General features: G+C 38.2%; 1 long non-coding RNA gene across 1 annotated transcript in view; it reads right to left on the bottom strand.

Annotated features, from left to right (window-relative positions):
- Positions 1-1,080: 1,080 nt before the first annotated feature.
- The window catches only part of LOC123925236, a 101,722-nt gene continuing 89,567 nt past the window's right edge, over positions 1,081-13,235 (bottom strand). Inside the window, exon 5 of the long non-coding RNA XR_006814936.1 lies at positions 1,081-1,331. This is a non-coding gene — a long non-coding RNA (uncharacterized LOC123925236). The remainder of the gene's footprint in view (positions 1,332-13,235) is intronic.

Genomic DNA, 13,235 nt, shown 5'->3' with positions numbered 1-13,235 from the left:
GGTCTCAGGGTCCTGGAATCGAGCCCCGAGTCAGGCTCTCTGCTTGGCAGGGAGCCTGCTTCCCACCCACCTCCACCCCCTGCCCCCTGCCTCTCTACTTGTGGTCTCTCTCTCTGTCTGTCAAATAAATAAATAAAACCTTAAAAAAAAAGAAATAAATATGACACATGTGTACCCTGTCCTCTCACTGGTTTAGTCAGTATTCAGATAGACTTTTGTTCAAATCCTGGCTTCTATACAATCCTGATCAATCAACTTAATAAGTAGAACTTTGAGTTTTCCATTTGTGAAATGAATATGACACCTACCTTATGGTGTTATAAAGACTGAGATGATCCATGTAAATAAAGCTTTATAGTATATACTAAGAGTAAGCACTCAACAAATGTTATCAGCTTCTGTGATGTTGATAATGAAGAAGAAAAAGGAGGGGAAAGAGAAGAAGAAGAAAATGGGTAAAACCTGATAATAATAGGCTTGCAATGAAAGTTACTCCTTTTTCCTTTTCTCATTCTCTTCATTACTAAGTTAAGTATTAAAGACCCAATCTAGGCCAAATCTCATTACAACAAAATTGTCGCCCAACTTCCCCTGACAAATGGGAACCTTCTTGTACTGAATATTGGGTGAAAATCTACTACATTTTAAATAAATTAGGTTATTTATATTCCATATGCTTGACAATGTACAGGGAGGGATGACTCTTATAAATAAAGCCATGTAAAAAATGGTGTCAGATTATTTCCCTACACTTTTTTCTTGCGAGTACCATTATAAAATTATAGTACACAGTCCTTTAAATTGGGACCTGCGTTATGCATACATGGGTAGCTTGCAAGCTTCTAGTGGTTTTTATGGAGAAAGCCTCACCATATCTATTACTTTAGCTCTTACCTCTGACGTGCTCATTACACATTTCCTTATTTCACGCTTTCCATATTTTCTCCTCTGAATCATCTTCCCTCAGCTCCTCATCATCATGAATTTACTTTTCTTAGTCTTTGTTCCACTTATCTATTGCTGCATGAAAAACTACCGCAAAAATCTGTGGCTTAAAACAATCATTTTATTTTGCCAGTGATTTGTAAATCAGGAATTTGGGAAGGGCTTGTCTAGGTGGTTCATGACTGATCCATGTGAAAATGGTTGAGGCAGTTGGAGTTCGAGGATGTACTTCCAAGATGGCTCCTCACTCACATCTTCAGGGCTTCGGTGTTCCTTGGCCTCTCTTCTCTCTGAGTCTCTTCCTCCATGGCCTTACCCTGTGGCCTGGGCTTTTCAAAGAACAGTGGTCTCAGAGTAGTCTCACTTCTTAACTGACGGTTGGTTTCCTACAGGTGAGAGGTGGAGAATGCTGAGCCATTTTAGAGCTACACGTGGAACTGGCATGGCCTCATTTTTGTCATCCTGTATTGGTAAAGGCTGTCACCGGTCTGTCCGGATCAAAGAGAGCAGAAATAGACACTAGCTCTTCATGGAAGGAGTGCCCATCATTAATCAGCGGCCATGCTTTTGTTCTCCACAAGCTCTGTTATTCCAGTGAAGTGTTTGCATAACTTTTTCAGAGAATCTGCCTTCAGTTTCTTGAAGTTCTGATAGCTTCCTGAATTAAAATCAGAGTCTACACATACAGATTTATTTTCACAACTAGCACTATTTACTGACTAGTGCTGGGCACTACTACTGTCTAGAGGAAAGACAGCTATTAATAATACAATAAAATATTTACAAACTAAGTGCTATACAGAAAGAGGCCTCGGTACCCTGAACATATGACAATAGAAATCCCATTTGTCTGAGGAAGACTTCCCTGAGGAGGTGACTTTTGAGCTGAGACTTGAAGGATGGGGAAGTATTGACTAAGATCGGAGAAAACATTCCAAACTAAGGGAGCATATTAGCAAAGACAAAAAGTGGGAAGGAGCTTAATGTGTTTGAGGAAAGGAAGAGAAATCCATGTAGTACAGCTGGAATGTGGGGGATATTGTTAACTCATTTTATTTTATTTATTTATTTTTTTGAAAGAGGGAGAGAGAGCGCGAGTGAGCACAGGCAGACAGAGTGGCAGGCAGAGGCAGAGGGAGAAGCAGGCTCCCCGCCAAGCAAGGAGCCTGATGTGGGACTCGATTCCAGGATGCTGGGATCATGACCTGAGCCGAAGGCAGCCACTTAACCCACTGAGCCACCCAGGCGTCCCCATATTGTTAACTCATTTTAAAAGCGAGGAAACCCAGTGTCAGTGTCCAGCTGAGAGCCTCATACAAGGTAAGGGCTCCACCAAGTGTGTTTCCCCAATAATGGGGAGTTTGCCAATGATTTGCCATCTTCCTGCATGCCTCTTTTGTAGCTTTTTACAACTAGAAAAGCGTCCCCTATAAACCAACTGATGACCTACATGAGAGTCACCTAGACTCAGAGAAATCAGCATGAAAAACTACTGTAAGAAAACATTATCTGCAAAAAATATAATACTTCTTGGTGATATTACAGATATGAGTATAGTTAAAATGTAAATCAAGACTAACTCATGCCTAGATTATCTAACTCTTTAAATGTGATTTATGATTCACATGACTATCTCCATTATGTGCATATAAATATATATATATATTCAACTTCTTTGTGAAAGCTAGAGAAAAATGGAAATTTGTGTTCATATAGGTCATACATGTAGCTACTTATTAAATTTTCCTGATAATTTATTTAAACATCCCAGCAAATCAATATATGCATCAGTATAAAATGCTGCACAGATTATCAATCATTTACTAGTCTAGGATATTTTATGCTTTTATATCCTAACATATGGGCTTCAACTCTCTACTCAGTTCTTAAATTACTTTTAATGTATTTATTATAACTGAGAAAAAATTACGTCATCTGCCAACTCAAAAGCAGAAAAAATTAGAAAGGCCTTTAAAGAAAGATTTTTTTCAAAAATACAGAAAGAAAAACAAAACAGGAAGATCACCTTGGAAAGCCTTTTGTCCACCCTCTGGGCATTCTGTGATAGCTACATCATTTTAGGAGGAAAAGGGATAAAAATATTATGCAGAAAAACCGGAATCATACTTTCATGCATTTTTAAGAAGAAAAGAAAGATGTTTCAACTCTAATTTACTTTTTGCCGAGAACTCTTTCTGACATCCTAGTTAATTTTAGGGATTATCCTTTCAGTTATATCCTTCCTTTCAATTTGTTAATATTTCTTGAGCTTTGCAATATGGTCTGCCTTGTGGTAACATTCTGGTGATCCCCAGAAATGGTCATTATCTGGTAAGGAGATTGGGGGAAGAAGCTGTGCATTGCCAGGAAACACTGATGAATAGTAACTGATGAAGAATGGATAACATTTGGGGGAATCGTCTTCAGGATTTATATCACTCTATAATATTGTATTCTATATAATTTTATATTACTTTATAATATTTATTCTAAGGAACATGGTGAAAGCAATATACCCTTTAATGGGAATTATATTTCCATTGTCTTCTGAAAGTTTAAACATAATTTTTATTTTACTTTTTTTTTTAAGATTTTATTTATTTGAAAGAGAGCATGAGAGGGGGAAGGTCAGAGGGAGAAGCAGAGCTCCACGCTGAGCAGGGAGCCCAATGCGGGACTCGATCTCGGGATTCCAGGATCATGACCAGAGTCGAAAGCAGTCATTTAACCAACTGAGCCGCCTAGGCACCCAATTTTTATTTTACTTTAAATTGTGTTTTCTTGGGCGCCTGGGTGGCTCAGTGGTTTAAGCCGCTGCCTTCAGCTCGGGTCATGATCTCGGAGTCCTGGGATCGAGTCCCGCGTCGGGCTTTCTGCTCAGTGGAGAGCCTGCTTCTCTTCCTCTCTCTCTGCCTGCCTCTCTTGTGATTTCTCTCTGTTAAGTAAATAAATAAAATCTTAAAAATAAATAAATAAATAAATAAATAAATAAATAAATAAATACTGTTTTCTTTTAAAAGACTCACGGTTTGCCACAGCCCAAGAGGTAGTAACTGAAAAGCTGAAAGTAGTTAATAACTGAGGTTATTTTTCCTCTCTCTTGTTTTTCTTTTATAAAAAACACCAGAAGAAAATTAAATGCTTAATTAAATTAAACAAATACACTGAACTCTAATATTACTACCACTAATACCATTAATTGCTTATTTGAGTATTATGACAATTTTCACATAGTTGGTAGGTTTGTCTCTAAGTCAAAACAGGCAGTGTTAGTTCTACATGGTCTGGGAACAGGCCTTCGGAGGAGCCCATGTGAACTCATCAAAACACCAGACAATTTAATATTGCTAGTTCAGTGTGCTGGGCCTGTCCTTATCCCATTAGGGTGAAAATGGTGCTTCCAGCTTCCATCTGCTTGTCTCCTTGCGGGAGAGCCCTGTTGGGCTGGCCTAGTCACATTTCCTGGAAGAGTTCACACAGATCTGATTTTGGAATTTCCAGAAATGACTATACCCATCTTAACACATACTGGAATCTAAGAATATGGTATTTCCTTGTCACATTAGTCTAAATCATACATTCAAGTAAATTCAAAGAGCACAAATCAGCTTTCAAAGGAAGGACTGCAAAAAAAGAAAACAGGATCACGTGACAAAACAGCTACTTCTTCAGAAGCATGGGAGAACCAAACAGTCACTCAACGCTTCCCTCGGTAGGTCAAACTGTGACATAGTCAAAATTCGTCTTAGAAGTTCTTCAAAGCTCCCTCTTCCCACCCCACACACCATTAGCCACTCCATCCCCACTGACTCTCTCAGCCTGCCTTAAACTGTCCCCCTCATAACTAAGATGTATTCCCTCTGGAGTTCATTCATTCAGATTCCTCCTAAGTCTCTACTTAAACCCAATATACCTATTTGTCCTAGGATCTTAGTAGATGGAAATAACTTCGATCAAGTCAATACTTTTTTTTATTGAGTAACTAAGTGCTAGGCATTGTGGCTAACAACCTGCTTCGGAAACTGCTCATTTAAAAAATTGGGAACAACTAGAAAGCTCTACAATAAGGTAATAGCTAAGTAAATCATGGTACTCCATACCTGTGGGATACCCTGTAGCTACTAGAAATAAACCTTTTGAAAATAATGCTGCCATCCATTGTGGACGTTAACTAAACATATTGAGGTAATCACTTCATAAACTGTATGTACATCATTATGCAGTATGACTTAAACGTATGCAGTGTTGTATGTCCATTATATCAATGAAACTGGAGGAAAAAAGAAATAATACTTTAGCATAATACCAGTTTTATTTTAAAAATGCACACAGGAAATTTTTTTCTTTCTTTTTTTTTTTGGTTAAGAACTTTGGTTGTCTTTAATATGTGGGATTATACATTATTTTTATTTTTTGCACATTTTTATGTCCTTCCCAAATTTTCTTCCAGGAGCATGTACTTATGTTATAATGAGAAAATCAACACTAAACATTATTTTTTGAGGGCAGTTTCTCTCTGGAAGACTTGTTGGTCTAGTCCAGAAGATACTAGATAGAAAACAATTAGTATGTTATGATAAGTATTACAGTTTTTTTGTTTTTTTTTTTTTATTCGACAGACAGATCACAAGTAGGCAGAGAGGCAGGCAGAGAGAGAGAGAAAGAGGAGGAGGCAGGCTCCCTGCTGAGCAGAGAGCCCGATGCGGGGCTCGATCCCAGGAGTCCAGGATCATGACCTGAGCCGAAGGCAGAGGCTTTAACCACTGCGCCACCCAGGCACCCCAAGTATTATAGTTTTGTATAAGGTGTTATGAGAACAACTAACCATCCATATACATAGATGATGGAAGATTTAACAGTTGCTGTCAACAATGATTCTGTATTAAAGTCTTTAGCACAAACAATTCCTTATACAAATCTTTAGTGCCAGGTGTATTTCAAGACTTAGATCTTTTTGGATTCAGGGGTGGTTTTAGAAAGGTAATATGGTGAGTATATGTATTCACAGAACACGCCCAATAGACCTGAGCCAGTGCCCCATAATCTAACATATTAATATTCCCATGTAGTGAGATGGGACTATTAGGATAAGGACTATAAAGCTTCTCATCAGTGTAGGCCACCACATCTGTTACTAAAAAGTCCTGCTTTGTAGAGCCATTTGGATTTCTGCATTGCAGGCTGTGGACCTGGATGGGCAATGCGGGGACTCAGTCCTAAAGCCTGTGCAGGGTGGCGTCCCTTATCTGCTGCTCAGCTCCGGGTTCATTAAGCCCGACACCTCCTCCAGTTGTAGGAGTCATAAAACTGATTTTGATTCACGTTAGAGCATGTGATTGTATTTGATCATAGACAGATGCATGTGCTCCAGGAGTGAAAAGGCTCTGTCTTGAAGACACATATGCTTAAGGGGTCTGGGGTTGCTTGAAAGGTGAAAGAAATGTTATCATAAGCATGTTTTACAGACTTTAAAGAATGTGAAGAAATGTGATGTTCTAAGTAGAAGTAATATTAGTAGAGCTGGCAAAAAGCATTTCTCGGTATTTTTAAAAGGTTGTCTCTAAGCCAAACATTTCTTAATCTCTCTTGGAAGAACACCTACGGCTAAGTGACAAAATGGCTGTGGTTTCAGAACTTAACTCTAAAACTGCTGAGTTTGGCACCTGGGTGGCTCAGTGGGTTAAGCTTCTGCCTTTGGCTCAGGTCATGATCTCAGGGTCCTGGGACTGAGCCCCATATCAGGTTCTCTGCTCAGCAGGGAGCCTGCTTCCCATTCTCTCTCTGCCTGCCTCTCTGCCTACTTGTGATCTCTCTCTCTGTCAAATAAATAAATAAATAAATAAAATCTTTAATAAATAAATAAACTGCTGAGTTTATTGATACATAGCCAGTTCAAGCAAAATTCTATTTATTTATTTAATATTATACGCACACACACACACTCATATATGTAATTTTTTTTTTTTCCAACTTCTGTGGTATAATGAATTGTGTGCAATGTCTGAGTTACTACTGCGTACCATTGAGGACAAGTAGCAATTTCTATGAACTGACAGATAAGCAGTTTTAGGGTGAAAAAAATGCCAGTGATGATTCATTTGAAATCAACCTTGACAGTTTTCTTTCTGGCAAAAGGGAGGACTAGAAAAAAGGTTAAATTCTTCAGTTCTAGGAAACTGCTTTGTCTTTAAGGCTGCTCCTCCAAGCTCTGCTAGTTAATCAAGATGAGCTGTTTGACTTTTTTTTTCCCTGGGGATATAAGAGCTTCCACAGTCAGACTTCCCACACAGAGCTTCTGACAGGGAAAGGAATTTCTCCAGGTTTCTACCAACCATGCACTCAATGAACATTGATTTATTAATGCAAGTTGACCATCAAGATCTAAATTCTACAATAATCCCTCAAAATAATGGTTTAGCAATTGTTACCACCTTCTCTCCGAGTAACCTTATCAGAAATATCAATATTTAGAAAACTAATTTGTTTGACCTCCTGTGTGTCTTCTCAGCTCTGGCTGGAGTCACAAAAACAGAAATGTGGTCATAGGGCAACTTAAGGGACATGTACCTTATGAATTATTGGGAGTTGGCTATTTTGAACATTTTTGTCACTGTTTCCAGCAGCTGATAGACTACTGTTTGCTATAAATAGCTCCAGAGCTTTAATAAGTTTCTGTTTCCATGTGAAATTCACATTTTATTAGCCTACTTTAGATTCCTGTCTTCATCGTCATCACAGAAAAATATTTATTACCTGTTTAATATCACATAGCTCTGTTTAGGCCCCACGGGAAATAAATTAGGGATAGTCCATTCTTATCTTCTGGGACCTTACAATTTTGAACAGATTATGACAACAGAGAGAGATACATGAGCTATAGAATAAACAATAACATGAATTAGGTAGGTAAAATGTTATATTGAGAACAAGTCAAACAGATTACTTAAGTAGACCTTCAGTTGGTGATTGTAGAGGTGACTATAAAAGCAACCCACAGGAAACTGCTGGTTTTTTAAAGGGCTTAATTAATTATTTAATTTAGACACTCTTTCCTGGAGGAGGGAAAAATCTGGAGATTTTGCAGATTTGGTGACTGCGAAATAACTGAAACTCTAGAGTGGGAGAAATATTCCAAGATTCCTGTCATTTTTATATTCAAACATTGCAAGAAATGGCATCAGAACTAAGGCCCAGCAAATTCTGTTGGATTTAAGTTTTGCCTTCAGCCACATGTCACTAAGAACAGATGTGCTATTTATACTGAGAAAAGTATAAGGATTATGCTCAAATATATGTTGAACTCTGACTTTGATGGTGCTCATCACATAGGAAGAATTTTGGATCTTTTAGGTGAAGACAAATAATATATTTTTGATGAAAAAAATAACCATAATCTTCAAAAAAAAAATATGTACTAAGTGGCATTATTTCACATTTTTGCAAAATGGAGGACAGCTGGATTCCCATATCTTCTGCATTCAATCTATTGCAAATCTTGTCTTAAGAAAAAATGACTGTATATATTTAAAGAGTACAACATGATGTTTGATACACATATACATAGTGAAATTATTATTACTGTCAAGCTGATTAACAACATATGCATCTCCAAACATATTTTCTTTTTTGTGCATGTGGCAAGCATCTACTCTCTTGGCAAATTTCCAGTATAAAATACAGTTTTATTAGCTACACTTATCATGCTGCACATTAGGTGTCAAGATACTATAGACAATAAATGGTACAGGGAGGCAAGTTGGAAAAGCAAGGGACCCCATTTCATCTGGTTCCTTGAATTCAGCTAGATATCTATCAAATCATTCTGAACACCTATGAATTCAATCTGAGATGAAGTCAACCAAGAAAAGAATTGGAATTCTACAAGTAGAAAAACAACAATTTTCTGCAAGGTATTAGGTGCAGGGAAGTGAATCTGAGGAGATATATCAGAAGATAAATGGCAGGGGGAGGGAGTCTCTTTAAGCTGGCCATTGTAAAGTGATATAGCCCCAGAGCTCAAAATCAGAATTTTTAAAAGTCTGCTCCAGTGAGAGACTTCTCTGCCTGAAAGGTGCTCACGTGGCAAAGTGGGCCGAATCCTAGGTGGGACAGTGTGGTTTCAGGATCCCCAGGGTCACAGAAAGAGCAGGGGTGCCTGAGCCGACAGGGTTCCCAAGCATTGGAGTAGGGAACCCAGTGAGGGTCAGTGAGCCTGGGAGTGGCTTTCAGCTCAGTTTGCCATAAACTGTGAACCACAGCAGGATCTGGTAAATGTTCTCTGTGCAGGGACCCTGCAAAGGGCAGAAACAGGGCAACTCTCCTCCTTTCCCCAGGGGATCAGCACAGATAGCAGAAGTCTGAAGAGACTGGCACACACAAAAATGGAGACTGCTTTTCTCTGAGGGTTTATGGAAGAGGGGACTGGGACCTTTCAGCTCCAGGACAGGAGATTGGAGCACTCCTATTTTTATTTTCCTCCTCTAAAACGGTGGGGAAAGCCTTCAGGGAACAAAAGCCACATAGAGCAACCAGAAGCTGTTTACACTGAGCCCTGCCCTCTAGCAAAGGGTGGTGCAACTCCATCCAGGCAAAGACACCTAAGAATCGGCACAGCAGGCCCCTCCCCCAGAAGACCAGCTGGAACATGGGGCAAATACCAAGTTTACAGAGCACACAGTATGGCAAAACTCCGTGCGAGGGAAAAATAGTATATAGAATTTGAGGTTTTTCCTCATGATTTGTTTATTTTTCAGTTCAAATTTTCCCCTTTTTTCCCCTTTTCAACTAGTTTAATTTATCAACTCTTTGTTCTTAAGTCTTTTTTTAACTTTTTTTTACATTTACATTTTACAGATGTATTCTTCATTTTGCCTTCCTTTCACTGTATTCAATTTTATTTTTGTAGATCTATATATCTGTATCTATATATCTTGTGTGTGTGTGTGTGTATGAGTTTTGCTTTCTTTACAATTTTGGGATTTAGTGTCTTCTAATAAACAGACCAAAATACACCTAGGACCAAGTGCATTATGCTGTTTTGTCCACCTGAGAGATTATATTCTATCCTTTTTCCATTTTTTTCCCTTTTTCTTTTCTTTTTTGGTTTCTGAACTCTTCAGATTTGTCTAGTGTGTATTCCACTTGAGTTGTGGTTGATATTTTTTGATTTTGTTCTCTCATTTGTCCATTTATCTCTGGGCAAAATGAACAGTAGGAGAAATTCACAATAACAACAACAAAAAAAACCAGAGGTAATTCTCTCTGCCACCGATATAATGGATATGGATATAAGTAAAATGTCAGAGCTGAAATTCAAGGTAATGATTATAAAGTTATCAGTTGGGCTTGAAAAAAATCATAAAAGACAGTACAGAATCTCTTAGTGCAGAAATAAAATCCAATCAGGCAGAAATTAAAAATGCTTTAACTGAGATGCAGTCTAAAATGGATGTTCTAACAGCTAGGGTAAATGAAGCAGAAAAGAGAGTCAGTGACATAGAAGACAAGATGATGGAAAGGAGGGGCGCCTGGGTGGCTCAGTGGATTAAGCCGCTGCCTTCGGCTCAGGTCATGATCTCAGGGTCCTGGGATCGAGCCCCGCATCGGGCTCTCTGCTCTGCAGGGAGCCTGCTTCCTCCTCTCTCTCTGCCTGCCTCTCTGCCTACTTGTGACCTCTCTCTCTGTCAAATAAATAAATAAAATCTTAAAAAAAAAAAAAAGATGATGGAAAGGAAAGAAGCTGAGAAAAAGAGAGAAAAACAACTAATGGACCATAAGGGGAGGCTTCGAGAAATCAGTGATACCATAAAACAAAACAATATTAGAATTATTGGAGTCCCAGAGGAAGAAGAAAGAGAGGGACAGAAGGTATACTTGAGAAAATCATAGCTGAGAACTTCCCTAATCCGGGGAAGGAAATAGGCATTCAAGTCCAGAAGGGTAAAAGAACCCCACCCTCAAAATTATTAAAAATAGATCAACACCATGATATTTAATAGTGAAGCTTGAAAATTTCAGAGATAAAGAGAAAAATCCTGAAAGCAGCTCAAGACCCTTAACCTACAGGGGTAGGAATATTAGACTGGTAGCAGACCTAACCACAGAGACCTGGCAGGCCAGAAAGGGTGGGCATGATACATTCAGGGTATTAAATGAGAAAAACATGCAGCCAAGAATACTTTATACAGCAAGACTGTCAATCAGAATGGAAGAAGAGATATAGAGCTTCCAGAACAAACAGAAACTAAAAGAATTTGTGATCACTAAACCAGCAGCAAGCAATATTAAAGGGGATCTTGTAAGTGAAGAGAAAGCCCCAAAGTAACACAGACCAAAAAGAAACAGAGACAATCTACAGAAACAGGGCCTTTACAGGAAATACAATAGCACTAAATTCATATCTTTCAATAGATACTCTAAATGTAAATTGGCTAAATGCTCCAATCAAAAGACAGAGGATATCAGATTGGATAAAAAAGCAAGATCCATCCATATGCTGACTACAACAGACTCATTTTAGACCTAAAGACACCTCCAGATTGAAAGTGAGGGGGTGAAGAACCATTTACCATATTAATGAACATCAAAAGGAAGCTGGGGTAGCAATCCTCTTATCAGACAAATCAGATTTTAAACCAAAGACTATAGTAAGGGATGAAGAAAGACACTATATCATACTCAAAGAGTCTATCCAACAAAAAGATCTAACAATTATAATTATTTATGTTACTAAATTGGGAGTAGCCAATTATATAAACCAATTAATAACCAAATTAAAGAAATACATTGGTAATAATACAGTAATCATAGGGGACTTCAACACCCCACTCACAGCAATGGACCGATCATCTAAGCAGAAGATCAATAAGGAAACAGGGCTTTGAATGACACACAGGATGAGATGAACTCCACAGATATATACAGAGCATTCTATCCTAAAGCAACATAATATACATTTTTGTTGATGCACAAAGAACATTCTCCAGAATAGAACACATACTGGGTCACAAATCAGGTCTCAACTGGTACCAACAGATTGGGATTATTTCCTGCAATTACAAGAGGAAATGTGGAAGGAACTGAAACACTTGGAGGGTAAAGAGCAGCCTTCTAAAGAATAAATGGTCAACCAGGAAATTAAAGAATTTTAAAAATTCATGGAAACAAATGAAAATGACAACACTACTGTTCATAACATTTGGGATGCAGCAAAGGTGGTACTGAGAGGGAAGTACATAGAAATACAAGCCATTCTCAAGTCTCAAATACATAAGGTAACCTTCCACCTAAAGGAGCTATAGAAAGAACAGCAAATCAAGCCTAAACCCAGCAGGAGAAAAGAAATAATAAAGATCAGAGCAGGAATCAATGAAATAGAAATAAACAAAATAAAACAAAACAGTAGAACAGATCAATGAAACTAGAAGCTGGTTCTTTGAAAAAATTAATAAAATTGATAAACTCATAGCCAGATGTATCAAAAAGAAAAGAGAAAGGACCCAAATTAACAAAATCATGAATGAAAGAGGAGAGATCACAACCAACACCAAAGAAATATAAATAATTATAAGAACATATTATAAGCAACTATATGTCAAAAAATTAGGCAATCTGGAAGAAATGGATACATTCCTAGATATGTATAAACTAAGCGAAACTGAACGAGGAAGAAATAGAAAACCTGAAGAGACCCATAACCAGCAAAGAATTTGAAGAAGTAATCAAATATCTCCTAACAAACAAGAGTCCAGGGCCAGATGGCTTCCCAGGAGAATTCTACCAAACATTTAAAGAAGAATTAATACCTATTCTTCTGAAGCTGTTTCAAAAAAGTCAGAACTGGGGGCACCTGGGTGACTCAGTGGCTTAAAGCTTCTGCCTTTGGCTCAGGTCATGATCCCAAGGTCCTGGGATCGAGCCCCACATCGGGCTCTCTGCTCAGCAGGGAGCCTGCTTTCCTTCCTTTCTCTGACTGCCTCTCTGCCTACTTGTGATCTATCTGTTAAAGAAAAAACCAAAATCTTAAAAAAAAGAAAATCAGAATTGAAGGCAAACTTCCAAACTCTTTTTATGAGGCCAGCATTTTCTTGACCCCCCAAACCAGAGAAAGACCCCACCAAAAAGGAGAATTATAGACCAATATCCCTGATGTACATGGATGCCAAAATTCTCACCAAAATACTAGCCAGTAGGATCCCACAGTACATTAAAAGGATTATTCACCACAAACAAGTGGGATTTATTCTTGGGCTGCAAGGGTGGTTCAACTTTTGCAAATCAATCAACATCAT

Source organism: Meles meles, chromosome 1 (assembly GCF_922984935.1).
Source record: "Meles meles chromosome 1, mMelMel3.1 paternal haplotype, whole genome shotgun sequence".
Taxonomy (NCBI): domain Eukaryota; kingdom Metazoa; phylum Chordata; class Mammalia; order Carnivora; family Mustelidae; genus Meles; species Meles meles.
Note: the sequence above shows the minus strand (reverse complement) of the source record. Positions and strands in the feature narration are given on the sequence as shown.